The 27209-nt window shown below is 51.3% G+C and overlaps 1 pseudogene; it reads right to left on the bottom strand.

Moving 5' to 3' along the window:
* Positions 1-10700: 10700 nt before the first annotated feature.
* Positions 10701-14374, bottom strand: LOC140076168 (uncharacterized; annotated as a pseudogene).
* Between the last annotated feature and the right edge of the window lie 12835 nt (positions 14375-27209).

Genomic DNA, 27209 nt, shown 5'->3' with positions numbered 1-27209 from the left:
GCACCTCATCCACATCCTCTGCACAGTGCTGCACCTCATCCACATCCTCTGCACAGTGCTGCTCCTCATCCACATCCTCTGCACAGTGCTGCACCTCATCCATATCCTCTGCACAGTGCTGCACCTCATCCACATCCTCTGCACAGTGCTGCACCTCATCCACATCCTCTGCACAGTGCTGCTCCTCATCCACATCCTCTGCACAGTGCTGCTCCTCCTCCACATCCTCTGCACAGTGCTGCTCCTCATCCACATCCTCTCCACATTGCTGCACCTCATCCACGTTCTCTGCGCAGTGCTGCTCCTCATCCACATCCTCTGCACAGTGCTGCTCCTCATCCACATCCTCTGCACAGTGCTGCACCTAATCCACATCCTCTGCACAGTGCTGCACCTCATCCACATCCCGTGCACAGTGCTGCACCTCATCCACATCCTCTGCACAGTGCTGCACCTCATCCACATCCTCTGCACAGTGCTGCTCCTCATCCACATCCTCTGCACAGTGCTGCACCTCATCCATATCCTCTGCACAGTGCTGCACCTCATCCACATCCTCTGCACAGTGCTGCACCTCATCCACATCCTCTGCACAGTGATGCTCCTCATCCACATCCTCTGCACAGTGCTGCTCCTCCTCCACATCCTCTGCACAGTGCTGCTCCTCCTCCTCCACATCCTCTGCACAGTGCTGCACCTCCTCCACATCCTCTGCACAGTGCTGCTCCTTTTCCACATCCTCTACACAGTGCTGCTCCTCATCCACATCCTCTCCACAGTGCTGCACCTCATCCACATCCTCTGCACAGTGCTGCTCCTCATCCACATCCTCTGCACAGTGCTGCTCCTCATCCACATCCTCTGCACAGTGCTGCTCCTCATCCACATCCTCTGCACAGTGCTGCTCCTCATCCACATCCTATGCACAAAGCTGCTCCTCATCCACATCCTCTGCACAGTGCTGCACCTCATCCACATCCTATGCACAGTGCTGCTCCTCATCCATATCCTCTGCACAGTGCTGCACCTTATCCACATCCTCTGCACAGTGCTGCACCTCATCCACATCCTCTGCACAGTGCTGCTCCTCATCCACAACTTCTGCACAGTGCTGCACCTCATCCATATCCTCTGCACAGTGCTGCACCTCATCCACATCCTCTGCACAGTGCTGCACCTCATACATATCCTCTGCACAGTTCTGCACCTCATCCACATCCTCTGCACAGTGCTGCTCCTCATCCACATCTTCTGCACAGTGCTGCACCTCATCCATATCCTCTGCACAGTGCTGCACCTCATCCACATCCTCTGCACAGTGCTGCACCTCATACATATCCTCTGCACAGTGCTGCACCTCATCCACATCCTATGCACAGTGCTGCTCCTCATCCATATCCTCTGCACAGTGCTGCACCTTATCCACATCCTCTGCACAGTGCTGCACCTCATCCACATCCTCTGCACAGTGCTGCTCCTCATCCACATCCTCTGCACAGTGCTGCTCCTCATCCACATCCTCTGCACAGTGCTGCACCTAATCCACATCCTCTGCACAGTGCTGCACCTCATCCACATCCCGTGCACAGTGCTGCACCTCATCCACATCCTCTGCACAGTGCTGCACCTCATCCACATCCTCTGCACAGTGCTGCTCCTCATCCACATCCTCTGCACAGTGCTGCACCTCATCCACATCCTCTGCACAGTGCTGCACCTCATCCACATCCTCTGCACAGTGCTGCACCTCATCCACATCCTCTGCACAGTGCTGCTCCTCATCCACATCCTCTGCACAGTGCTGCTCCTCCTCCACATCCTCTGCACAGTGCTGCTCCTCATCCACATCCTCTGCACAGTGCTGCTCCTCCTCCACATCTTCTGCACAGTGCTGCTCCTCCTCCTCCACATCCTCTGCACAGTGCTGCACCTCCTCCACATCCTCTGCACAGTGCTGCTCCTCCTCCACATCCTCTACACAGTGCTGCTCCTCATCCACATCCTCTCCACAGTGCTGCACCTCATCCACATCCTCTGCACAGTGCTGCTCCTCATCCACATCCTCTGCACAGTGCTGCTCCTCATCCACATCCTCTGCACAGTGCTGCTCCTCATCCACATCCTCTGCACAGTGCTGCTCCTCATCCACATCCTATGCACAATGCTGCTCCTCATCCACATCCTCTGCACAGTGCTGCACCTCATCCACATCCTATGCACAGTGCTGCTCCTCATCCATATCCTCTGCACAGTGCTGCACCTTATCCACATCCTCTGCACAGTGCTGCACCTCATCCACATCCTCTGCACAGTGCTGCTCCTCATCCACATCTTCTGCACAGTGCTGCACCTCATCCATATCCTCTGCACAGTGCTGCACCTCATCCACATCCTCTGCACAGTGCTGCACCTCATACATATCCTCTGCACAGTTCTGCACCTCATCCACATCCTCTGCACAGTGCTGCTCCTCCTCCACATCCTCTGCACAGTGCTGCTCCTCCTCCTCCACATCCTCTGCACAGTGCTGCACCTCATCCACATCCTCTGCACAGTGCTGCTCCTCCTCCACATCCTCTGCACAGTGCTGCTCCTCATCCACATCCTCTCCACAGTGCTGCCCTCATCCACATTCTCTGCACAGTGCTGCTCCTCATCCACATCCTCTGCACAGTGCTGCTCCTCATCCACATCCTCTGCACAGTGCTGCACCTAATCCACATCCTCTGCACAGTGCTGCACCTCATCCACATCCCCTGCACAGTGCTGCACCTCATCCACATCCTCTGCACAGTGCTGCACCTCATCCACATCCTCTGCACAGTGCTGCACCTCATACATATCCTCTGCACAGTTCTGCACCTCATCCACATCCTCTGCACAGTGCTGCACCTCATCCACATCCTCTGCACAGTGCTGCTCCTCCTCCTCCACATCCTCTGCACAGTGCTGCACCTCATCCACATCCTCTGCACAGTGCTGCTCCTCATTCACATCCTCTGCACAGTGCTGCACCTCATCCATATCCTCTGCACAGTGCTGCACCTCAACCACATCCTCTGCACAGTGCTGCACCTCATCCACATCCTCTGCACAGTGCTGCTCCTCATCCACATCCTCTGCACAGTGCTGCTACTCCTCCACATCCTCTGCACAGTGCTGCTCCTCCTCCTCCACATCCTCTGCACAGTGCTGCACCTCCTCCACATCCTCTGCACAGTGCTGCTCCTCCTCCACATCCTCTGCACAGTGCTGCTCCTCATCCACATCCTCTCCACAGTGCTGTACCTCATCCACATCCTCTGCACAGTGCTGCTCCTCATCCAGATCCTCTGCACAGTGCTGCTCCTCATCCACATCCTATGCACAGTGCTGCTCCTCATCCATATCCTCTGCACAGTGCTGCACCTCATCCACATCCTCTGCACAGTGCTGCACCTCATCCATATCCTCTGCACAGTGCTGCACCTCATCCACATCCTCTGCACAGTGCTGCACCTCATCCATATCCTCTGCACAGTGCTGCTCCTCATCCACATCCTCTGCACAGTGCTGATCCTCATCCACATCCTCTGCACAGTGCTGCTCCTCATCCACATCCTCTCCACAGTGCTGCACCTCATCCACATCCTCTGCACAGTGCTGTACCTCATCCACATCCTCTGCACAGTGCTGCTCCTCATCCACATCCTCTGCACAGTGCTGCTCCTCATCCACATCCTCTGCACAGTGCTGCTCCTCATCCACATCCTCTGCACAGTGCTGCACCTCATCCATATCCTCTGCACAGTTCTGCATCTCATCCACATCCTCTGCACAGTGCTGCTCCTCCTCAACATCCTCTGCACAGTGCTGCTCCTCCTCCTCCACATCCTCTGCACAGTGCTGCACCTCCTCCACATCCTCTGCACAGTGCTGCTCCTCCTCCACATCCTCTGCATAGTGCTGCTCCTCATCCACATCCTCTCCACAGTGCTGCACCTCATCCACATCCTCTGCACAGTGCTGCTCCTCATCCACATCCTCTGCACAGTGCTGCTCCTCATCCACATCCTCTGCACAGTGCTGCTCCTCATCCACATCCTATGCACAGTGCTGCTCCTCATCCACATCCTCTGCACAGTGCTGCACCTCATCCACATCCTCTGCAGTGCTGCTCCTCATCCACATCCTCTGCACAGTGCTGCACCTCATCCACATCCTCTGCACAGTGCTGCACCTAATCCACATCCTCTGCACAGTGCTGCTCCTCATCCATATCCTCTGCACAGTGCTGCTCCTCCTCCACATCCTCTGCACAGTGCTGCTCCTCCTCCACATCCTCTGCACAGTGCTGCACCTAATCCACATCCTATGCACAATGCTGCACCTCATCTACATCCTCTGCACAGTGCTGCTCCTCATCCACATCCTCTGCACAGTGCTGCAACTCATATATATCCTCTGCACAGTTGTGCACCTCATCTATTTCCTCTGCACAGTGCTGCACCTCATCCACATCCTCTGCACAGTGCTGCACCTCATCCACATCCTCTGCACAGTGCTGCTCCTCCTCCACATCCTCTGCACAGTGCTGCCCCTCCTCCACATCCTCTGCACAGTGCTGCTCCTCATCCCCTGCACAGTGCTGCACCTTATCCACATCCCCTGCACAGTGCTGCACCTCATCCACATCCTCTGCACAGTGCTGCTCCTCATCCACATCCTCTGCACAGTGCTGCACCTTATCCACATCCCTTGCACAGTGCTGCACCTCATCCACATCCTCTGCACAGTGCTGCTCCTCCTCCACATCCTCTGCACAGTGCTGCTCCTCCTCCTCCACATCCTCTGCACAGTGCTGCACCTCCTCCACATCCTCTGCACAGTGCTGCTCCTCCTCCACATCCTCTGCACAGTGCTGCTCCTCATCCACATCCTCTCCACAGTGCTGCACCTCATCCACATCCTCTGCACAGTGCTGTACCTCATCCACATCCTCTGCACAGTGCTGCTCCTCATCCACATCCTCTGCACAGTGCTGCTCCTCATCCACATCCTCTGCACAGTGCTGCTCCTCATCCACATCCTATGCACAGTGCTGCACCTCATCCATATCCTCTGCACAATGCTGCACCTCATCTACATCCTCTGCACAGTGCTGCACCTCATCCATATCCTCTGCACAGTTCTGCATTTCATCCACATCCTCTGCACAGTGCTGCTCCTCCTCCACATCCTCTGCACAGTGCTGCACCTCCTCCACATCCTCTGCACAGTGCTGCACCTCCTCCACATCCTCTGCACAGTGCTGCTCCTCCTCCACATCCTCTGCATAGTGCTGCTCCTCATCCACATCCTCTTCACAGTGCTGCACCTCATCCACATCCTCTGCACAGTGCTGCTCCTCATCCACATCCTCTGCACAGTGCTGCTCCTCATCCACGTCCTCTGCACAATGCTGCACCTCATCCACATCCTCTGCAGTGCTGCTCCTCATCCACATCCTATGCACAGTGCTGCACCTCATCCACATCCTCTGCACAGTGCTGCTCCTCCTCCACATCCTCTGCACAGTGCTGCACCTAATCCACATCCTATGCACAATGCTGCACCTCATCTACATCCTTTGCACAGTGCTGCTCCTCATCTACATCCTCTGCACAGTGCTGCTCCTCATCCACATCCTCTGCACAGTGCTGCAACTCATATATATCCTCTGCACAGTTGTGCACCTCATCTACTTCCTCTGCACAGTGCTGCACCTCATCCCCTGCACAGTGCTGCACCTTATCCACATCCCCTGCACAGTGCTGCTCCTCCTCCACATCCTCTGCACAGTGCTGCTCCTCCTCCACATCCCACATCAGTCAGTGATCTAAGAGTATTCTCTACCTTAATTCAAACCTCCCTCTCCCATCTCCAGGACTTCTCCCAAGCTGCACCAATGCTCTGGAGTGCCCTAATCCTGTCTATCAGACTGACACCCAACCCCCAAAGCTTCAAACTGGTGTTATAACCCACCTCTTTGGCAGATGAATCACATCTCTTCCTGCATGAAATATCTTATCACTGACTTCCCCTGCATCCCCCTAACATCTATGTGACCCTCATTAAACTGTTTCATATTCTTACTTTTTGTGTCTTGTTTCCTTTGTATTTGCCCCCTGTACAGCGCAGCACAGCATGATGATGCTACAGATTACAGGTCGGATTGCTGGTACTCTATTATCTTCAGCGTTGTCCACGTATGATACAGCGCTGAGTCTCCTCTCATCACTGGGGGGGTCAGTTCTGTATTTGGCATGGGAGGCGGATACTGATTTGACCGGGGACATAGTGTTGCGCTGTTATTAGTCAGTGATGTCCCCGGAGCAGTGATCCATCAGCGACCCTCCATCCTATGTGGCAGCTATTAGTGTCATTTATTGTTTGATAATGATGATAAAGGGGACAGTGTCAGAGTAAAGGATGATCCCCACAATGTGGCGCCCCCTGAGACCCCACTCATCTGTCCTGTGCTGTCAGTATGTCCTCAAAGTCATCCAAGCACAAGTCAGAACAGGAGGAAAGGAACTTCCCCTGTAATCCCTATAGGGCCCCCATCCTATCTATAGGGGCCCTGTTGTTTCTATAGGGGCTTTGCCCTGTCTATACGGGTCCTATCCTTTCTATGGTGACTGTGCCTGGTCTATAGGGGTCCTGTCCTATCTATAAGGGCTGTGCCATATCCATCATAGCTGTGTCTTCTATATGGTGCCCACACCATTTCTATAGGGAGTGTGCTCTGTCTATAGGGGTCGTGTCCAACCTATAGAGGCTGTGCCTTGTCTATTGGTGTTGTGCCCAGGAGCAAACTGGGAAATTAAAGTGGCCATGGAAAAAAAGAGGCCCATGCTTTGGGTAGAGTCAAAACCAGTAGGTGGGGACATGCAATATGGGGGGAGTCAGCAAAACATGTGTCCCAGCCATATTGTTGGTAGATGTTCTTAAGGCAAAACAAAAACTACAATAATACTGCCCCCTATGTACAGGAATATAACCACTATAATACTGCCCCCTATGTACAAGAATATAACTACTATAATACTGCCCCCTATGTACAGGAATATAACTATATAACTATAATACTGCCCCTTATGTACAAGAATATAACTACTATAATACGGCCCCTATGTACAAGAATATAACTACTATAATAGTGCCCCCTATGTACAAGAATATAACTACTATAATACTGCCCCCTATGTACAAAAATATAACTACTATAATACTGCCCCCTATGTACAAGAATATAACTACTATAATACTGCCCCCTATGTACAAGAATATAACTACTATAATACTGCTCCCTATGTACAAGAATATAACTACTATAATACTGCCCCCTATGTACAGGAATATAACTACTATAATACTACCCCCTATGTACAAGTATATAACTACTATAATACTACCCCCTATGTACAGGAATATAACTACTATAATACTGCTCCCTATGTACAAGAATATAACTACTATAATACTGCCCCCTATGTACAAGAATATAACTACTATAATACTGCCCCTATGTACAGGAATATAACTACTATAATACTGCCCCCTATGTACAAGAATATAACTACTATAATACTGCTCCCTATGTACAGGAATATAACTATAATACTACCCCCTATGTACAGGAATATAACTACTATAATACTGCCCCCTATGTACAGGAATATAACTACTATAATACTGCCCCCTATGTACAAGAATATAACTACTATAATACTGCCCTCTATGTACAATAATATAACTACTATAATACTGCCCCCTATGTACAGGAATATAACTACTATAATACTGCCCCTATGTACAAGAATATAACTACTATAATACTGCCCCCTATGTACAAGAATATAACTACTATAATACTGCCCCCTATGTACAAGAATATAACTACTATAATACTGCCCCCTATGTACAGGAATATAACTACTATAATACTGCCCCCTATGTACAAGAATATAACTACTATAATACTGCCCTCTATGTACAAGAATATAACTACTATAATACTGCCCCCTATGTACAAGAATATAACTACTATAATACTGCCCCCTATGTACAAGAATATAACTACTATAATACTGCCCCTATGTACAGGAATATAACTACTATAATACTGCTCCTATGTACAGGAATATAACAACTATAATACTACCCCCTATGTACAAGAATATAACTACTATAATACTGCCCCCTATGTACAGGAATATAACTACTATAATACTGCCCCCTATGTACAAGAATATAACTACTATAATACTGCCCCCTATGTACAAGAATATAACTACTATAATACTGCCCCCTATGTACAAGAATATAACTACTATAATACTGACTCTATGTACAGGAATATAACTACTATAATACTGCCCCCTATGTACAAGAATATAACTACTATAATACTGCTCCTATGTACAGGAATATAACTACTATAATACCGCCCCCATGTACAAGAATATAACCACTATAATACTGCCCCCTATAATTCAGTATATTGTAAAATCACTGGATCGGTAAAAGTGATTGCTAATGGTCGGCTCCTTTACAGATCCTGCTGTAACAGACCCAGTTAGGGTCCTGGCTGTTGTAGCAAGTGTCTGGATCCTAGATGGAGCTGCCCATGATACGTTGTCATTTAAGTGCCGCAATTGAGTTTGATGGCAGCACTTAAAGGGTTTACACCTGCGGTTGGGGCTTGCACTGATTGCAGGTGTTAGCATAATGCAGTTGACCCGTATGTGAATGGAACAAGCTCGGTTTGTGGACCTTCTCCATACAACCTCACAGACATGTGGTGTATGAGTTACGTCATTAAGGGAATACTGACAATGCACAAGAACCATGGGCTGGACACAGACTGGAGAGGAACAGAGCACCTAATGTAACCACCTATAAGGGCACTTTTAATAAATTACCCGTAACCGTATTTTTCGGACTATAAGGTGCACTAAAAATCCTTTGATTTTCTCAGAAATCAAAGGTGCGCCTTTTAGTCCGGTCCGCCTTATATATGAACCGTACTGACAGACAACAGCTGCCTTGTACTGTGCACAGGTCTGCCATCTGCTGGTCATTCATCCTTATAATCAGGTGCGCCTTATACTCTGGTGCGCCTTATATATGAACCTAGATGTTTTAGCAGGCATTTATTGATGGTGCGCCTTATATTCCAGTGCGCCTTATAGTCCGAAAAATACTGTAGGTCACATCATTATTTTTTGATATATTAACCTGTAATATCCTGAAAGGAAGCTGCTGCAGCCGTCTGCTATGGCAGAGAGGAGATTCCAGCAGGGGAGCTGCTGCAGCTGTCTGCCAGGGCAAAGCTATGATTCCTGCAGGGGAGCTGCTGCAGGTGTCTGTCGGTGCAGAGACGAGATTCAAGTAGGGGAGCTGCTGCGGATGTCTGTCAGGGCAGAGATGACTTTCATGCAGGAGGAGCTTGTGCATGAGGAGCTGCTGCAGCTGCTGTCAGGGAAGCAATAAGATTCATGCAAGGCGTTGCTGCTGTGCTGTCTGTGAGGGCAGAGATGATATTTAAGTAGGGTATCTTCTGCAGCTGTCTGTCAGGGCAAAGAAGAGATTCAAGTGGGGGAGCTGCTGCAGCTGTCTGTCACGGTAGATATGAGGTTCATGCAGGGGAGAGATGAGACACTGCCCCTATGTATGAGCTTATGTGCTGTCTGTGAGGGCAGAGATGAGATTTAAGTAGGGGATCTGCTGCAGCTGCCTGTCAGGGCAGAGATGAGATTCATGCAGGGGAGTTGCTGCTGTGTGTAGGGGCGGAGATGACATTCATGCGGTGGAGCTGCTGCAGCTTTCTGTCAGGGCAGAGATGAGATTCATGCAAGAGGCGTTGCTGCTGCCTGTCAGGGCAGAGATAAGGTTCATGCAGAGGAGCTGCTGCAGCTGTCTGTCAGAGCAGAGATAAGATTCATGCAGGAGGTGCTGCTGCAGCTTTCCGTCAGGGCAGAGATGAGATTCATGCAGGAGGCGCTACAGCATGAATCTCAACATCTTTAACCTCCACCCCATCCTCTCCACCCTCTTCATTCTCTCCATCCTCCCCAACCTCTTCATCCTCTCCTTAATCTCCAACCTCTTCATCATTCCCAACCTCTCGATCCTCCCCAACCTCTCTGACCTCCCCATCTTCACCCTACCCATCCTCTTCATTCCCCCCCACCCTCCTCATCCTTCGCATCCTCTTAACCCTCCCCAACCTCTAAAGCCTCTCCATCTTTTCCAACATCTTTGTCCTCCCCATCCTCTTCATCATATCCAGCTTCTTCATCCTCCGCAACTTTTTCATCCTCTCCAACTTCTCCATCTCTCCATCCTCTGCTTCCTCTCCATCCTCCCCAAACTCTTCAACCTTTTCAACCTCTTCATACTCTTCATACTCTCCATCCTCTTCATCATTCCCATCCTCTTCATCCCCCATCCTCTTCAACCTCCTCATCCTCTTCATCCTCCCCATCTTCGTAATCCTCCCATTTTCTTAATCCTCCCCATCCTCTTCATTCTCCCCCACCTCCTCATCCTCTTCATACTCCCCAACTTCTTCATCCTCCCCAACCTTTTCATCCTATCCAACCTCCCCAACCTCTTCATACTCTCTATCCTCCGCTTCCTCTCCACCCCCCCAACCTCTTCAACCTCTTTATCCTCTACATCCTCCCCAACAACTCCAACCCTCCAACCTCTTCATCCTCTTCATCCATTGCTTTCTCTCAATCCTCCCCAACCTCTTTATCCTCTTCACCCTCTCCATCCTCCTCAACCTCTTCAACCTCTCCAACCTTCCATCCACTCCAATCTCCACAATCTCTTCATCCTCCCTATCCTCTTTGTACTCTTTATCTTCTTTATCCACCCCATCCTTCCCAACTTCTTCATCCTCCCCATCCTCTTCAGCCTCCCCAACCACCTCATCCTCTTTTTCCTCCTCATTCTCTTCATCCTCAACATCCTCTTCATCATATTTATCCTCTCCATCCTCTTCATCCATTTCATCCTCCCCATCCTCTTCATCCTCCCCATCCTCTTCATCCTCTCCATCCTCTTCATCCTCCCCATCCTCTTCATCCTCCCCATTCTCCGCATCCTCTTCATCCTACCCATACTCCTTGTCCCCCCATCATCCTCATCCTCTTCATTCTCTTCATCCTCCCCATCCTCTTCATCGTCTCCAGCCTCTTCATCCACTAATCCTACCCAACCTCTTCAACCTCTCAAACCTCTTTATCCTATTTATTCTCTCCATTCTTTGCTTCCTCTCCATCATCCCCATCCTCTTCATCCTTTTCATGCTCCACATTCTCTTCATCCTCCTCATCCTCTTCATTCTCCCCATCCTGTTCATCCTCCCCCTCCTCATCATCCTCTTCATACTCCCCAACTTCTTCATCCCCTCCATCCTCTCCAACCTCTTCATTCTCTTTAACCTCTCTCTCCACCCTATTCACCCTCTTAATCCTACTCATCCTCCCCATTGTCCTCAATCTTCCCGATATTTTCAACTTCTCTCAATAAACTCCATCCTCTTCATCCTCTCCATCATCTACATCCTCCCAAATCTCTTTAACCTCTCCAGCCTCTTATCCTCTTCATCCTCCAAATCCTCTCCATCCTTTTCGTCCTCTACAACTTCTTCATCCTCTCCAACCTCTAAATCCCCTCCATCTTTTCCAACTCCTTCGTCCTCCCCATCCTCCCCAACCTCTTCATCCTCACCATCATCTCCAATTTCTTCATCCACCCCATCCTCTCCACCCTCTTCATTTTCTCCATCCTCCCCAACCTCTTCATCCTCTCCTTAATCTCCAACCTCTTCCACCTTTTCATCATTCCCAACCTCTTGATCCTCCCCAACCTATTTGACCTCCCCATCTTCATCCTACCCACCCTCTTTAACCTTCCTATACTCTTCATCCTCCCCATCCTCTTCATTCCCCCCACCCTCATCATCCTTCCCATCCTCTTAACCATCCCCAAACTCTAAAGCCTCTCCATCCTTTCCAACATCTTTGTACTCCCCATCCTCTTCATCCTATCCAACTTCTTCATCCTCTCCATCCTCCCCAACTTTTTCATCCTCTCCATCATCTCCAACTTCTTCATCCACCCCTCTCTCTCCATCCTCTTCATACTCTTCATCCTCTCCATCCTCTTTATCATTCCCATCCTCTTCATCCCCCATCCTCTTCCTCCTCCTCTTCATTCTCCCCATCCTCTTCATCCTCCCCATCTTCGTAATCCTCCCATCCTCTTAATCCTCCCCATCCTCTTCATCCTCCTAATCCTCTTCATTCTCCCCATCCTCCCCAACTTTTTCATCCTCTCCATCATCTCCAACTTCTTCATCCACCACTCTCTCTCCATCCTTTTCATCCTCTCCATCCTCTGCTTCCTCTCTATCCTCCCCAAACTCTTCAACCTTTTCAATCTCTTCATACTCTTCATCCTCCCCATCCTCTTCATCATTCCCATCCTCTTCATCATTCCCATCCTCTTCATCCCCCATCCTCTTCCTCCTCCTCTTCATTCTCCTCATCCTCTTCATCCTCCCCATCTTCGTAATCCTCCCATCCTCCCCATCCTCTTCATTCTCCTAATCCTATTCATTCTCCCCATCCTCTTCATCCCCCCTCCTCCTCATCCTCTTTATACTCCCCAACTTCTTCATCCTCTCCATCTCCCCCAACCTCTTCATCCTATCCAACCTCCCTAACCTCTTCATACTCTCTCTCCTCTGCTTCCTCTCCATCCTCCCAACCTCTTCAACCTCTTTATCCTCTCCATCCTCTCCAACCTCTCCAACCCTCCAACCTCTTCATTCTCTTCATCCATTTTTTTCTCTCAATTCTCCCCAACCTCCTTATCCTCTTCACCCTCTCCATCCCACCCAACCTCTTCAACCCCTCTAACCTTCCATCCTCTCCAACCTCCCCAATCTCTTCATCCTCCCCATCCTCTTTGTACTCTTTATCTTCTTTATCCACCCCATCCTTCCCATCCTCTTCAGCATCCCCAACCACCTCATTCTCTTTGTCCTCCTCATTCTCTTCATCCTCCCCATCCTCTTCATCATCTTTATCCTCTCAATCCTTTTCATCCATTTCATCCTCCCCATCCTCTTCATCCTCCCCATCCTCTTCATCCTCCCCATCCTCCTCATCCTCTCCATTCTCCGCATCCTCTTCATCCTATCCATACTCCTTATCCTCCCCATCATCCTCATCCTCTTCATTCTCTTCATCCTCTCCAGCCTCTTCATTCTCTGCATCCTCGCCAACCTCTCCAACCTCTTCATCCTCTCCATCCTATGCTTCCTCTACATCCATCCCAACCTCTTCAACCTTTTCATGATTTTCAACCTTTCCAACCTCCCCAACCTCTTCAACCTTTATACCCCCCAACCTCACCATCTGCCCCGTCCTCTTCATCCTCCCCATCCTCTTAATCCCACCATTGTCTTCATCTTCTTTATCCACCCCATTCTTCCCATCCTCTTCATCTTTCCCATTCTCTTCATCATTCCCATCCTCTTTATCATTCCCATCCTCTTCATCATCCCCATCCTCCTCATCCTCTTAATCCTCCTCATCCTCCTCTTCATCCTCTCCAACCTCTTCATTTTCTCCAACCTCTCCATCCTCCTCATCCTCCCCAACCTCTCCAACCTCTTCATTTTCTCTGTCCTCTGCTTCCTCTCCATCCTACCCAACCTTTTCAACCATTCATCCTTTCATTCTTTCATCCTTTCATTCTTTCATCCTTTCATCCTCTTCATCCTCTCCATCCTACCAAACCTCTTCAACTTCTCAAACCTCTTCATCCTCTTTATTCTCTCCATCCTTTGCTTCCTCTCCATCATCCCCATCCTCTTCATCCTTTTCATCCTCCCCATTCTCTTCATCCTCTTCAACCCCCTCATCCTCTCCAACTTCTCCGTCCTCCCAAACCTCTTCATCCTCTACATCCTCCCTAACCTCTTTAACCTTGCCAAGCCTTCAACCTCTCAAACCTCTTCATCCTCTTCACCCTCCTCATCCTCCTCATCTTTTTCATCCTCATAATCCTCCCCACTCTCCTCATCCTCTTCATCCTTCTCATCCTCTTCATCTTCTTCCTCCTCCCTATCATTTCACGCCCTTCATCCTCTTATCCTCCCCAACCTCGTCATCCTCTCCATCATCTCTATCCTCCCTATCCTTTGATCCTCTTGATCCTCCCCATTCTCTTCATCCTCTTCATCCTCCCCACCCACTTCATCCTCCATATCCTCTTCATCCTTTCCATCCTCTTCAACCTCTCCAACCACTTCATTCTCTGCATCCATGCCGACCTCTCCACCCTCCCCAACCTCTTCATCCTCTCCATCCTATGCTTCCTCTCCATCCTTCCCAGCCTCTTCACCTTTTTATCCTTTTCAACCTTTTCAACCTCCCCAACCTCTTCAACCTTTTCATCCTCTTCATCCTCCCCAACCTCACCATCCTCTTCATCCTACCCATCCTCTCCATCCTACCCATCCTCTTCATTATCTTCATCTTCTTTATCAACCCCATCCTCCCCAACCTCCTCAATCTCTCCATTCTATGCTTCCTCTCCATCCTTCCCAGCCTCTTCAACCTTTTTATCCTTTTCAACCTCCCCAACTTCTTCATCCTTTTCATCCTCTTCATCCTCCCCAACCTCACCAACTTCTTCATCCTCCCCATCCTCTACATCCTACCCATCCTCTTCATTCTCTTCATCTTCTTTATCCACCCCATCCACCCCAACCTCCTCAATCTCTCCATCCTATGCTTCCTCTTCATCCTTCCCACCCTTTTCATCCTCCCCAACCTCTTCAACCTTTTCATCCTTTCCATCCTCCCCAAACTTACCATCCTCTTCATCCTCCTCATACTTTTCCTCCTCCTTATCCTCCCCATCTTCTCATCCTCCCCCTCCTCTCATCCTCCTCATCCTTTTCATCCTCCTCATCCTCCTTATTCTCTTCTTCATCCTCCCTATCATTTTCATGCTCTTCATCCTCTCATCCTCCCCAACCTCGACATCCTCTCCATCCTTCCTATCCGTTGATCCTCTTCATCCTCCCCATTCTCTTCATACTCTTCATCCTCCCTATTCTCTTCATCCTACCATCCTCCCCATACTCTTCACCCTCTCCATCCTCCCTATGAATTTATCCTCTTCATCCTCCCTATCCTTTCATCTTCTTTATCCTCCCCATTCACTTCATCTTCTTCATCCTCTCCATCCTTCCTCTTCATCCTCCCCATCCTCTTTAGCCTCCTCATCCTCTTTATCTTTATCATCTTCTTCATCCTCCCATCTTGTTCATCAACCCCCTCCTCTTCATCCTCCCCATTATCTTCATCCTCCTCATCCTCCCTATCCTCTTTATACTTTTCACCATCCTCTTCATCCTCCCCATCCTCTTTATCCACCTCATCCCCTTCATCCTCCCCATCCTCTTCATCCTCTTTATCCTCCTCATCCTCTTCATCCTCTTTATCCTCCTCATCCTCTTCATCCTCTTTATCCTCCTCATCCTCTACATCCTCCCCACCCTCTTTATCCGCCTTATCCTGTTTATCCTCCCCATCCTCCTCTTATTCATCCTCTTAATTTTCATCCTCTTCATCTTCTTCATCCTCATCATCCTATTCATCTTCTCCATCCTCTCCATCCTCCCCAATCTCTTCAACCTTACCAAGCCTTCAACCTATCCAACCTCTCAAACTTCTTTATCCTCCTCAACCCCCTCATACTCCCAATCTTCTTGATCCTCCCCATCTTTTCATCCTCTTTATCCTCCTTATCCTCCTCAACCTCCCCATCCTCTGATCCTCTTCATTCTCTCCATCATCTTTATCCTCCTCATCCTCTTCATCCTCCCTATCCTCCTCATCCTCTTCATCCTCCCTATCCTCTTCATCCTCTCCAACCTCCCCAATCTCTTCAACCTCACCAAGCCTTCAACCTCCTTATCCTCTTCATCCTCCCCAGCCTTTCATCCTCTCCATCCTCCCTATCCTTTCATCCTCCCCATCCTCTTCCTCCTCCCCATCCATCATTAGCAGTGCAGTTGGGAGGTCTGCAGAGCTGCTGTAATCCTGGGTGACTGATCCCCTTCCTCTGATAAGACGCAGCTTAGACACAAAGCCTTCGATTTAAGTGCAAGAAATGGAAATTGACAAGATAACACAAGTCGGAGCCTGGGACCCAGAGAGGTGTCAGCTCTGCTCATCCTCTGCATTAACATCCAATCTGCACTTCCAGCTTTGCGCGATGTGGCTCTGCTCAACACTTAACCAGATCTCAATGTTCAGCTCCGTAATCTGTATTCCCGGGAGGAAGGTTCTTCTGCGATTCTGATGCTGAGAGAGTCTGCAGTGTCAGGAGCTCCGAACCGCAGACAATAATGAGACCAGGGGCACACAGGTCCCCAAGACCAGAGGTCACAGATGGCGGATGACCCCTATACACAGGACAGGGGCAGCAGCCAATACACAGGACAGGAGGAGCCCCTACACACAGGATAGGAGGAGCCCCTATACAAAGGACAGGAGGAGCCCCTATACACAGGATAGGAGGAGCCCCTATACACAGGACAGGAACAGCCCCCTATACACATAACCGGAAAAGCCTCCTATACACAGGACAGGAGGAGCCCCCTATACACGACCGGAACAGCCCTTATACAAAAGACATTAACAGCCCCTATACACAGAACAGGAAGAGCCCATATACACAGGACAGGAACAGCCCCCTATACACATAACCGGAAAAGTCCCTATACACCGGACAGGAACAGCCCCCTATACACAGAACAGGAGCAGCCCCTATACACAGGATAGGAGGAGCCCCTATACACAGGACAGGAGGAGCCCCTATACACAAGATAGGAGGAGCCCCTATACACAGGACAGGAGGAGCCCCTATACACAGGATAGGAGGAGCCCCTATACACAGGACAGGAACAGCCCCTATACACATAACCGGAAAAGCCTCCTATACACAGGACAGGAACAGCCCCCTATACACAGAACAGGAGCAGCCCCTATACACAGGATAGGAGGAGCCCCTATACACAGAACAGGAGGAGCCCCTATACACAGGATAGGAGGAGCCCATATACACAGGACAGGAGGAGCCCCTATACACAGGATAGGAGGAGCCCCTATACACAGAACAGGGGGAGCCCCTGTACACAGGACAGGAGGAGCCCCCTATATACAGGACAGGAGGAGCCCATATACACAGGACCAGAACAGCCGTTATACAAAAGACATTAGCAGCCCCTTTATACAGGACAGGAGCAGCCCCTATATACAGGACAGGAAGAGCTCCTATACACAGGACAGGAGGAGCCCCTATATACAGGACAGGAGGAGCCCCTTTACACAGGACAGGAAGAGCCCCTATACACAGGACAGAAACAGCCCTTATACAAAAGACATTTGCAGCCCCTATATACAGCGCAAGAGCAGTCCCTATACCCATGAAGATCAACGCCCCCTATACACAGAACAGCAGCAGCCCCTATACACAGGACAGGTGGAGCCCCTATACACAGGACAGGAGGAGCCCCTATACACAGGACAGGAGGAGCTCCTATACACAGGACAGGAGGAGCCCCTATACACAGGACAGGAGGAGCCCCTATACACAGGACAGGAGGAGCTCCTATACACAGGACAGGAGGAGCCCCTATACACAGGACAGGAGGAGCTCCTATACACAGGACAGGAGGAGCCCCTATACACAGGACAGGAGGAGCCCCTATACACAGGACAGGAGGAGCTCCTATACACAGGACAGGAGGAGCCCCTATACACAGGACAGGAGGAGCTCCTATACACAGGACAGGAGGAGCCCCTATACACAGGACAGGAGGAGCCCCTATACACAGGACAGGAGGAGCCCCTATACACAGGACAGGAGGAGCTCCTATACACAGGACAGGTGCAGCACCGTATACACGGGACAGGAAGAGCCCCTATACACAGGACCGGAACAGCCCTTATACAAAAGACAATAGCAGCCCCTATATAAAGGACAGGAGCAGACCCTATACACAGGACAGGAAGAGCCCCTATACACAGGACAGGAGGAGCCCCTATACACAGGACAGGAGGAGCCCCTATACACAGGACAGGAGGAGCCCCCTATACACGACCGGAACAGCCCTTATACAAAAGACATTAACAGCCCCTATACACAGGACAGGAGGAGCTCCTATGCACAGGACAGGAGGAGCCCCTATACACAGGATAGGAGGAGCCCCTATACACAGGACAGGAGGAGCCCCTATACACAGGATAGGAGGAGCCCCTATACACAGGACAGGAACAGCCCCCTATACACATAACCGGAAAAGCCTCCTATACACAGGACAGGAACAGCCCCCTATACACAGAACAGGAGCAGCCCCTATACACAGGATAAGAGGAGCCCCTATACACAGAACAGGAGGAGCCCCTATACACAGGATAGGAGGAGCCCATATACACAGGACAGGAGGAGCCCCTATACACAGGATAGGAGGAGCCCCTATACACAGAACAGGAGGAGCCCCTGTACACAGGACAGGAGGAGCCCCCTATACACAGGACAGGAGGAGCCCCTATACACAGGACAGGAGGAGCCCCTATACACAGGACAGGAGGAGCCCCCTATACACGACCGGAACAGCCCTTATACAAAAGACATTAACAGCCCCTATACACAGGACAGGAGGAGCCCCTATACACAGGACAGGAGGAGCTCCTATACACAGGACAGGAGGAGCCCCTATACACAGGATAGGAACAGCCCCCTATACACAGAACAGGAGCAGCCCCTATACACAGGATAGGAGGAGCCCCTATACACAGAACAGGAGGAGCCCCTATACACAGGATAGGAGGAGCCCATATACACAGGACAGGAGGAGCCCCTATACACAGGATAGGAGGAGCCCCTATACACAGAACAGGAGGAGCCCCTGTACACAGGACAGGAGAAGCCCCCTATATACAGGACAGGAGGAGCCCATATACACAGGACCAGAACAGCCGTTATACAAAAGACATTAGCAGCCCCTTTATACAGGACAGGAGCAGCCCCTATATACAGGACAGGAAGAGCTCCTATACACAGGACAGGAGGAGCCCCTATATACAGGACAGGAGGAGCCCCTTTACACAGGACAGGAAGAGCCCCTATACACAGGACAGGAACAGCCCCCTATACACAGAACAGGAGCAGCCCCTATACACAGGATAGGAGGAGCCCCTATACACAGAACAGGAGGAGCCCCTATACACAGGATAGGAGGAGCCCATATACACAGGACAGGAGGAGCCCCTATACACAGGATAGGAGGAGCCCCTATACACAGAACAGGAGGAGCCCCTGTACACAGGACAGGAGAAGCCCCCTATATACAGGACAGGAGGAGCCCATATACACAGGACCAGAACAGCCGTTATACAAAAGACATTAGCAGCCCCTTTATACAGGACAGGAGCAGCCCCTATATACAGGACAGGAAGAGCTCCTATACACAGGACAGGAGGAGCCCCTATATACAGGACAGGAGGAGCCCCTTTACACAGGACAGGAAGAGCCCCTATACACAGGACAGGAACAGCCCTTATACAAAAGACATTTGCAGCCCCTATATACAGCGCAAGAGCAGTCCCTATACCCATGAAGATCAACGCCCCCTATACACAGAACAGCAGCAGCCCCTATACACAGGACAGGTGGAGCCCCTATACACAGGACAGGAGGAGCCCATATACACAGGACAGGAGGAGCTCCTATACACAGGACAGGAGGAGACCCTATACACAGGACAGGAGGAGCCCCTATACACAGGACAGGAGGAGCTCCTATACACAGGACAGGAGGAGCCCCTATACACAGGACAGGAGGAGCCCCTATACACAGGACAGGAGGAGCTCCTATACACAGGACAGGAGGAGCCCCTATACACAGGACAGGAGAAGCTCCTATACACAGGACAGGAGGAGCCCCTATACACAGGACAGGAGGAGCCCTTATACACAGGACAGGAGGAGCCCCTATACACAGGACAAGAGGAGCTCCTATACACAGGACAGGTGCAGCACCGTATACACGGGACAGGAAGAGCCCCTATACACAGGACCGGAAAAGCCCTTATACAAAAGACAATAGCAGCCCCTATATAAAGGACAGGAGCAGACCCTATACACAGGACAGGAAGAGCCCCTATACACAGGACAGGAAGAGCCCCTATACACAGGACAGGAACAGCCCCCTATACACAGGACAGGAGCAGCCCCCTATACACAGGATAGGAGGAGCCCCTATACACAGGACAGGAGGAGCTCCTATACACAGGATAGGAGGAGCCCCTATACACAGGACAGGAGGAGCTCCTATACACAGGACAGGAGCAGCCCCCTATACACAGGATAGGAGGAGCCCCTATACACAGGACAGGAGGAGCTCCTATACACAGGACAGGAGGAGCCCCTATACACAGGACAGGAGGAGCCCCTATACACCGGACAGGAGGAGCCCCCTATACACGACCGGAACAGCCCTTATACAAAAGACATTAACAGCCCCTATACACAGAACAGGAAGAGCCCCCTATACACATAACTGGAAAAGCCCCTATACACCGGACAGGAACAGCCCCCTATACACAGAACAGGAGCAGCCCCTATACACAGGACAGGAGGAGCCCCTATACACAGGACAGGAGGAGCCCCTATACACAAGATAGAGGAGTCCCTATACACAGGACAGGAGGAGCCCCTATACACAGGATAGGAGGAGGCCCTATACTCAGGACAGGAACAGCCCCTATACACAGGACAGGAAGAGCCCCTATACACAGGACAGGAGGAGCCCCTATACACAGGACAGGAGGAGCCCCTATACACAAGATAGGAGAAACCCCTATACACAGGACAGGAAGAGCCCCTATACACAGGACAGGAAGAGCCCCTATACACAGGACAGGAGGAGCCCCCTATACACAGGACCGGAACGGCCCCCTATACACAGAACAGAAGCAGCCCCTATACACAGGAAAGGAGGAGCCCCTATACACAGGACAGGAGGAGCCCCTATACACAAGATAGGAGGAGCCCCTATACACAGGACAGGAGGAGCTCCTATACACAGGACAGGAGCAGCCCCCTATACACAGGATAGGCAGAGCCCCTATACACAGGATAGGAGGAGGCCCTATACACAGGACAGGAACAGCCCCTATACACAGGACAGGAGGAGCCCCTATACACAGGACAGGAACAGCCCCCCTATACACATAACCGGAAAAGTCCCTATACACCGGACAGGAACAGCCCCCTATACACAGAACAGGAGCAGCCCCTATACACAGGATAGGAGGAGCCCCTATACACAGGACAGGAGGAGCCCCTATACACAAGATAGGAGGAGCCCCTATACACAGGACAGGAGGAGCCCTTATACACAGGATAGGAGGAGCCCCTATACACAGGACAGGAACAGCCCCCTATACACATAACCGGAAAAGCCTCCTATACACAGGACAGGAACAGCCCCCTATACACAGAACAGGAGCAGCCCCTATACACAGGATAGGAGGAGCCCCTATACACAGAACAGGAGGAGCCCCTATACACAGGATAGGAGGAGCCCATATACACAGGACAGGAGGAGCCCCTATACACAGGATAGGAGGAGCCCCTATACACAGAACAGGAGGAGCCCCTGTACACAGGACAGGAGGAGCCCCCTATATACAGGACAGGAGGAGCCCCTGTACACAGGACAGGAGGAGCCCCCTATATACAGGACAGGAGGAGCCATATACACAGGACCAGAACAGCCGTTATACAAAAGACATTAGCAGCCCCTTTATACAGGACAGGAGCAGCCCCTATATAGAGGACAGGAAGAGCTCCTATACACAGGACAGGAGGAGCCCCTATATACAGGACAGGAGGAGCCCCTTTACACAGGACAGGAAGAGCCCCCTATACACAGGACAGGAACAGCCCTTATACAAAAGACATTTGCAGCCCCTATATACAGCGCAAGAGCAGTCCCCTATACCCATGAAGATCAACGCCCCCTATACACAGAACAGCAGCAGCCCCTATACACAGGACAGGTGGAGCCCCTATACACAGGACAGGAGGAGCCCCTATACACAGGACAGGAGAGCTCCTATACACAGGACAGGAGGAGCCCCTATACACAGGACAGGAGGAGCCCCTATACACAGGACAGGAGGAGCTCCTATACACAGGACAGGAGGAGCCCCTATACACAGGACAGGAGGAGCTCCTATACACAGGATAGGAGGAGCCCCCTATACACAGGATAGGAGGAGCCCCTATACACAGGACAGGAGGAGCTCCTATACACAGGACAGGATGAGCCCCTATACACAGGACATGAGGAGCCCCTATACACAGGACCGGAACAGCCCTTATACAAAAGACAATAGCAGCCCCTATATAAAGGACAGGAGCAGACCCTATACACAGGACAGGAAGAGCCCCTATACACAGGACAGGAAGAGCCCCTATACACAGCAAAGGAACAGCCCCCTATACACAGGACAGGAGCAGCCCCCTATACACAGGATAGGAGGAGCCCCTATACACAGGACAGGAGGAGCCCCTATACACAGGATAGGAGGAGCCCCTATACACAGGACAGGAGGAGCCCCTATACACAGGATAGGAGGAGCCCCTATACACAGGACAGGAGGAGCCCCTATACACAGGATAGGAGGTGCCCCCTATACACGACCGGAACAGCCCTTATACAAAAGACATTAACAGCCCCTATACACAGGACAGGAGGAGCTCCTATACACAGGACAGGAGGAGCCCCTATACACAGGATAGGAGGAGCCCCTATACACAGGACAGGAGGAGCCCCTATACACAGGATAGGAGGAGCCCCTATACACAGGACAGGAACAGCCCCCTATACACATAACCGGAAAAGCCTCCTATACACAGGACAGGAACAGCCCCCTATACACAGAACAGGAGCAGCCCCTATACACAGGATAGGAGGAGCCCCTATACACAGAACAGGAGGAGCCCCTATACACAGGATAGGAGGAGCCCATATACACAGGACAGGAGGAGCCCCTATACACATTATAGGAGGACCCCTATACACAGAACAGGAGGAGCCCCTGTACACAGGACAGGAGGAGCCCCCTATACACAGGACAGGAGGAGCCCCCTATACACGACCGGAACAGCCCTTATACAAAAGACATTAACAGCCCCTATACACAGGACAGGAGGAGCCCCTATACACAGGACAGGAGGAGCCCCTATACACAGGACAGGAGGAGCCCCTATACACAGGACAGGAGGAGCCCCCTATACACGACCGGAACAGCCCTTATACAAAAGACATTAACAGTCCCTATACACAGGACAGGAGGAGCCCTATACACAGGACAGGAGGAGCTCCTATACACAGGACAGGAGGAGCCCCTATACACAGGATAGGAGGAGCCCCTATACACAGGACAGGAGGAGCCCCTATACACAGGATAGGAGGAGCCCCTATACACAGGACAGGAACAGCCCCCTATACACATAACCGGTAAAAGCCTCCTATACACAGGACAGGAACAGCCCCCTATACACAGAACAGGAGCAGCCCCTATACACAGGATAGGAGGAGCCCCTATACACAGGATAGGAGGAGCCCATATACACAGGACAGGAGGAGCCCCTATACACAGGATAGGAGGAGCCCCTATACACAGAACAGGAGGAGCCCCTGTACACAGGACAGGAGGAGCCCCCTATATACAGGACAGGAGGAGCCCATATGCACAGGACCAGAACAGCCGTTATACAAAAGACATTAGCAGCCCCTTTATACAGGACAGGAGCAGCCCCTATATAGAGGACAGGAAGAGCTCCTATACACAGGACAGGAGGAGCCCCTATATACAGGACAGGAGGAGCCCCTTTACACAGGACAGGAAGAGCCCCTATACACAGGACAGGAACAGCCCTTATACAAAAGACATTTGCAGCCCCTATATACAGCGCAAGAGCAGTCCCTATACCCATGAAGATCAACGCCCCCTATACACAGGACAGGTGGAGCCCCTATACACAGGACAGGTGGAGCCCCTATACACAGGACAGGAGGAGCCCCTATACACAGGACAGGAGGAGCTCCTATACACAGGACAGGAGGAGCCCCTATACACAGGACAGGAGGAGCCCCTATACACAGGACAGGAGGAGCTCCTATACACAGGACAGGAGGAGCCCCTATACACAGGACAGGAGGAGCCCCTATACACAGGACAGGAGGAGCTCCTATACACAGGACAGGAGGAGCCCCTATACACAGGACAGGAGAAGCTCCTATACACAGGACAGGAGGAGCCCCTATACACAGGACAGGAGGAGCCCTTATACACAGGACAGGAGGAGCCCCTATACACAGGACAAGAGGAGCTCCTATACACAGGACAGGTGCAGCACCGTATACACGGGACAGGAAGAGCCCCTATACACAGGACCGGAACAGCCCTTATACAAAAGACAATAGCAGCCCCTATATAAAGGACAGGAGCAGACCCTATACACAGGACAGGAAGAGCCCCTATACACAGGACAGGAAGAGCCCCTATACACAGGACAGGAAGAGCCCCCTATACACAGGACAGGAGCAGCCCCCTATACACAGGATAGGAGGAGCCCCTATACACAGGACAGGAGGAGCTCCTATACACAGGATAGGAGGAGCCCCTATACACAGGACAGGAGGAGCTCCTATACACAGGACAGGAGCAGCCCCCTATACACAGGATAGGAGGAGCCCCTATACACAGGACAGGAGGAGCTCCTATACACAGGACAGGATGAGCCCCTATACACAGGACATGAGGAGCTCCTATACACAGGACAGGAGGAGCCCCTATACACAGGACAGGAGGAGCCCCTATACACAGGACAGGAGGAGCCCCTATACACAGGACAGGAGGAGCTCCTATACACAGGACAGGTGCAGCACCGTATACACGGGACAGGAAGAGCCCCTATACACAGGATAGGAGGAGGCCCTATACACAGGACAGGAGGAGCCCCTATACACAAGATAGAGGAGTCCCTATACACAGGACAGGAGGAGCCCCTATACACAGGATAGGAGGAGGCCCTATACACAGGACAAGAACAGCCCCTATACACAGGACAGGAAGAGCCCCTATACACAGGACAGGAGGAGCCCCTATACACAGGACAGGAGGAGCCCCTATACACAAGATAGGAGAAACCCCTATACACAGGACAGGAAGAGCCCCTATACACAGGACAGGAAGAGCCCCTATACACAGGACAGGAGGAGCCCCCTATACACAGGACCGGAACGGCCCCCTATACACAGAACAGAAGCAGCCCCTATACACAGGAAAGGAGGAGCCCCTATACACAGGACAGGAGGAGCCCCTATACACAAGATAGGAGGAGCCCCTATACACAGGACAGGAGGAGCTCCTATACACAGGACAGGAGCAGCCCCCTATACACAGGATAGGAAGAGCCCCTATACACAGGATAGGAGGAGGCCCTATACACAGGACAGGAACAGCCCCTATACACAGGACAGGAGGAGCCCCTATACACAGGACAGGAACAGCCCCCTATACACATAACCGGAAAAGCTTCCTATACACAGGACAGGAACAGACCCCTATACACAGAACAGGAGGAGCCCCTATACACAGGACCAGAACAGCCGTTATACAAAAGACATTAGCAGCCCCTTTATACAGGACAGGAGCAGCCCCCTATACACAGGACAGGAGGAGCCCCTATACACAGGACAGGAGGAGCCCCCTATACACAAGATAGGAGAAACCCCTATACACAGGACAGGAGGAGCTCCTATACACAGGACAGGAGGAGCCCCTATACACAAGATAGGAGAAACCCCTATACACAGGACAGGAGGAGCTCCTATACACAGGACAGGAGCAGCACCGTATACACGGGACAGGAAGAGCCCCTATACACAGGACCGGAACAGCCCCTATACACAGGACAGGAGCAGCCCCCTATACACAGGACAGGAGGAGCCCTTATACACAGGACAGGAGGAGCTCCAATTCACAGGACAGGAGGAGCCCCTATACACAGGACAGGAGGAGCTCCTATACACAGGACAGAAGGAGCCCCCTATACACAGGACAGGAGCAGCCCCCTATACACAGGATAGGAGGAGCCCTTATACACAGGACAGGAGGAGCTCCTATACACAGGAAAGGAGGAGCTCCTATACACAGGACAGGAGGAGCCCCTATACACAGGACAGGAGGAGCCCCTATACACAGGACAGGAGGAGCTCCTATATACAGGACAGGAGGAGCCCCTATACACAGGACACAGCCCTTATACAAAAGACATTAGCAGCGCCTATATACAGCGCAAGAACAGTCCCTATACCCAGGAAGATCAAAGCCCCCTATACACAGGACAGGAACAGCCCCCTATACACAGGACAGGAGGAGCCCCTATACACAGGATAGGAGGAGCCCCTATACACAGGATAGGAGGAGCCCCTATACACAGGACAGGAGGAGCCCCCTATACACAGGACAGGAGCAGCCCCTATACAGAGGACAGGAACAGCCCCCTATACACAGGATAGGAGGAGCCCTTATACACAGGACAGGAAGAGCCCCTATACACAGGACAGGAACAGTCCCCTATACACAGGACAGGAGCAGCCCCCTATACACAGGATAGGAGGAGCCCTTATACACAGGACAGGAGGAGCTCCTATACACAGGACAGGAGGAGCTCCTATACACAGGACAGGAGGAGCCCCTATACAAAGGACAGGAGGAGCCCCTATACACAGGACAGGAGGAGCCCCTATACACAGGACAGGAGGAGCTCCTATTACACAAGACAGGAGGAGCCCCTATACACAGGACACAGCCCTTATACAAAAGACATTAGCAGCGCCTATATACAGCGCAAGAACAGTCCCTATACCCAGGAATATCAAAGCCCCCCTATACACAGGACAGGAGGAGCCCCTATACACAGGACAGCAACAGCCCACTATACAGGGGTAGATAAGGGGTCACCAGTCTCATGTGTTGGGTTTTCCCTTGTACCTCCTGCAGG

Source organism: Engystomops pustulosus, chromosome 8, assembly GCF_040894005.1.
Source record: "Engystomops pustulosus chromosome 8, aEngPut4.maternal, whole genome shotgun sequence".
NCBI lineage: Eukaryota > Metazoa > Chordata > Amphibia > Anura > Leptodactylidae > Engystomops > Engystomops pustulosus.
The sequence above is the reverse complement of the archived record's forward strand: the minus strand, read 5'-3'. Positions and strand labels throughout refer to the sequence as shown.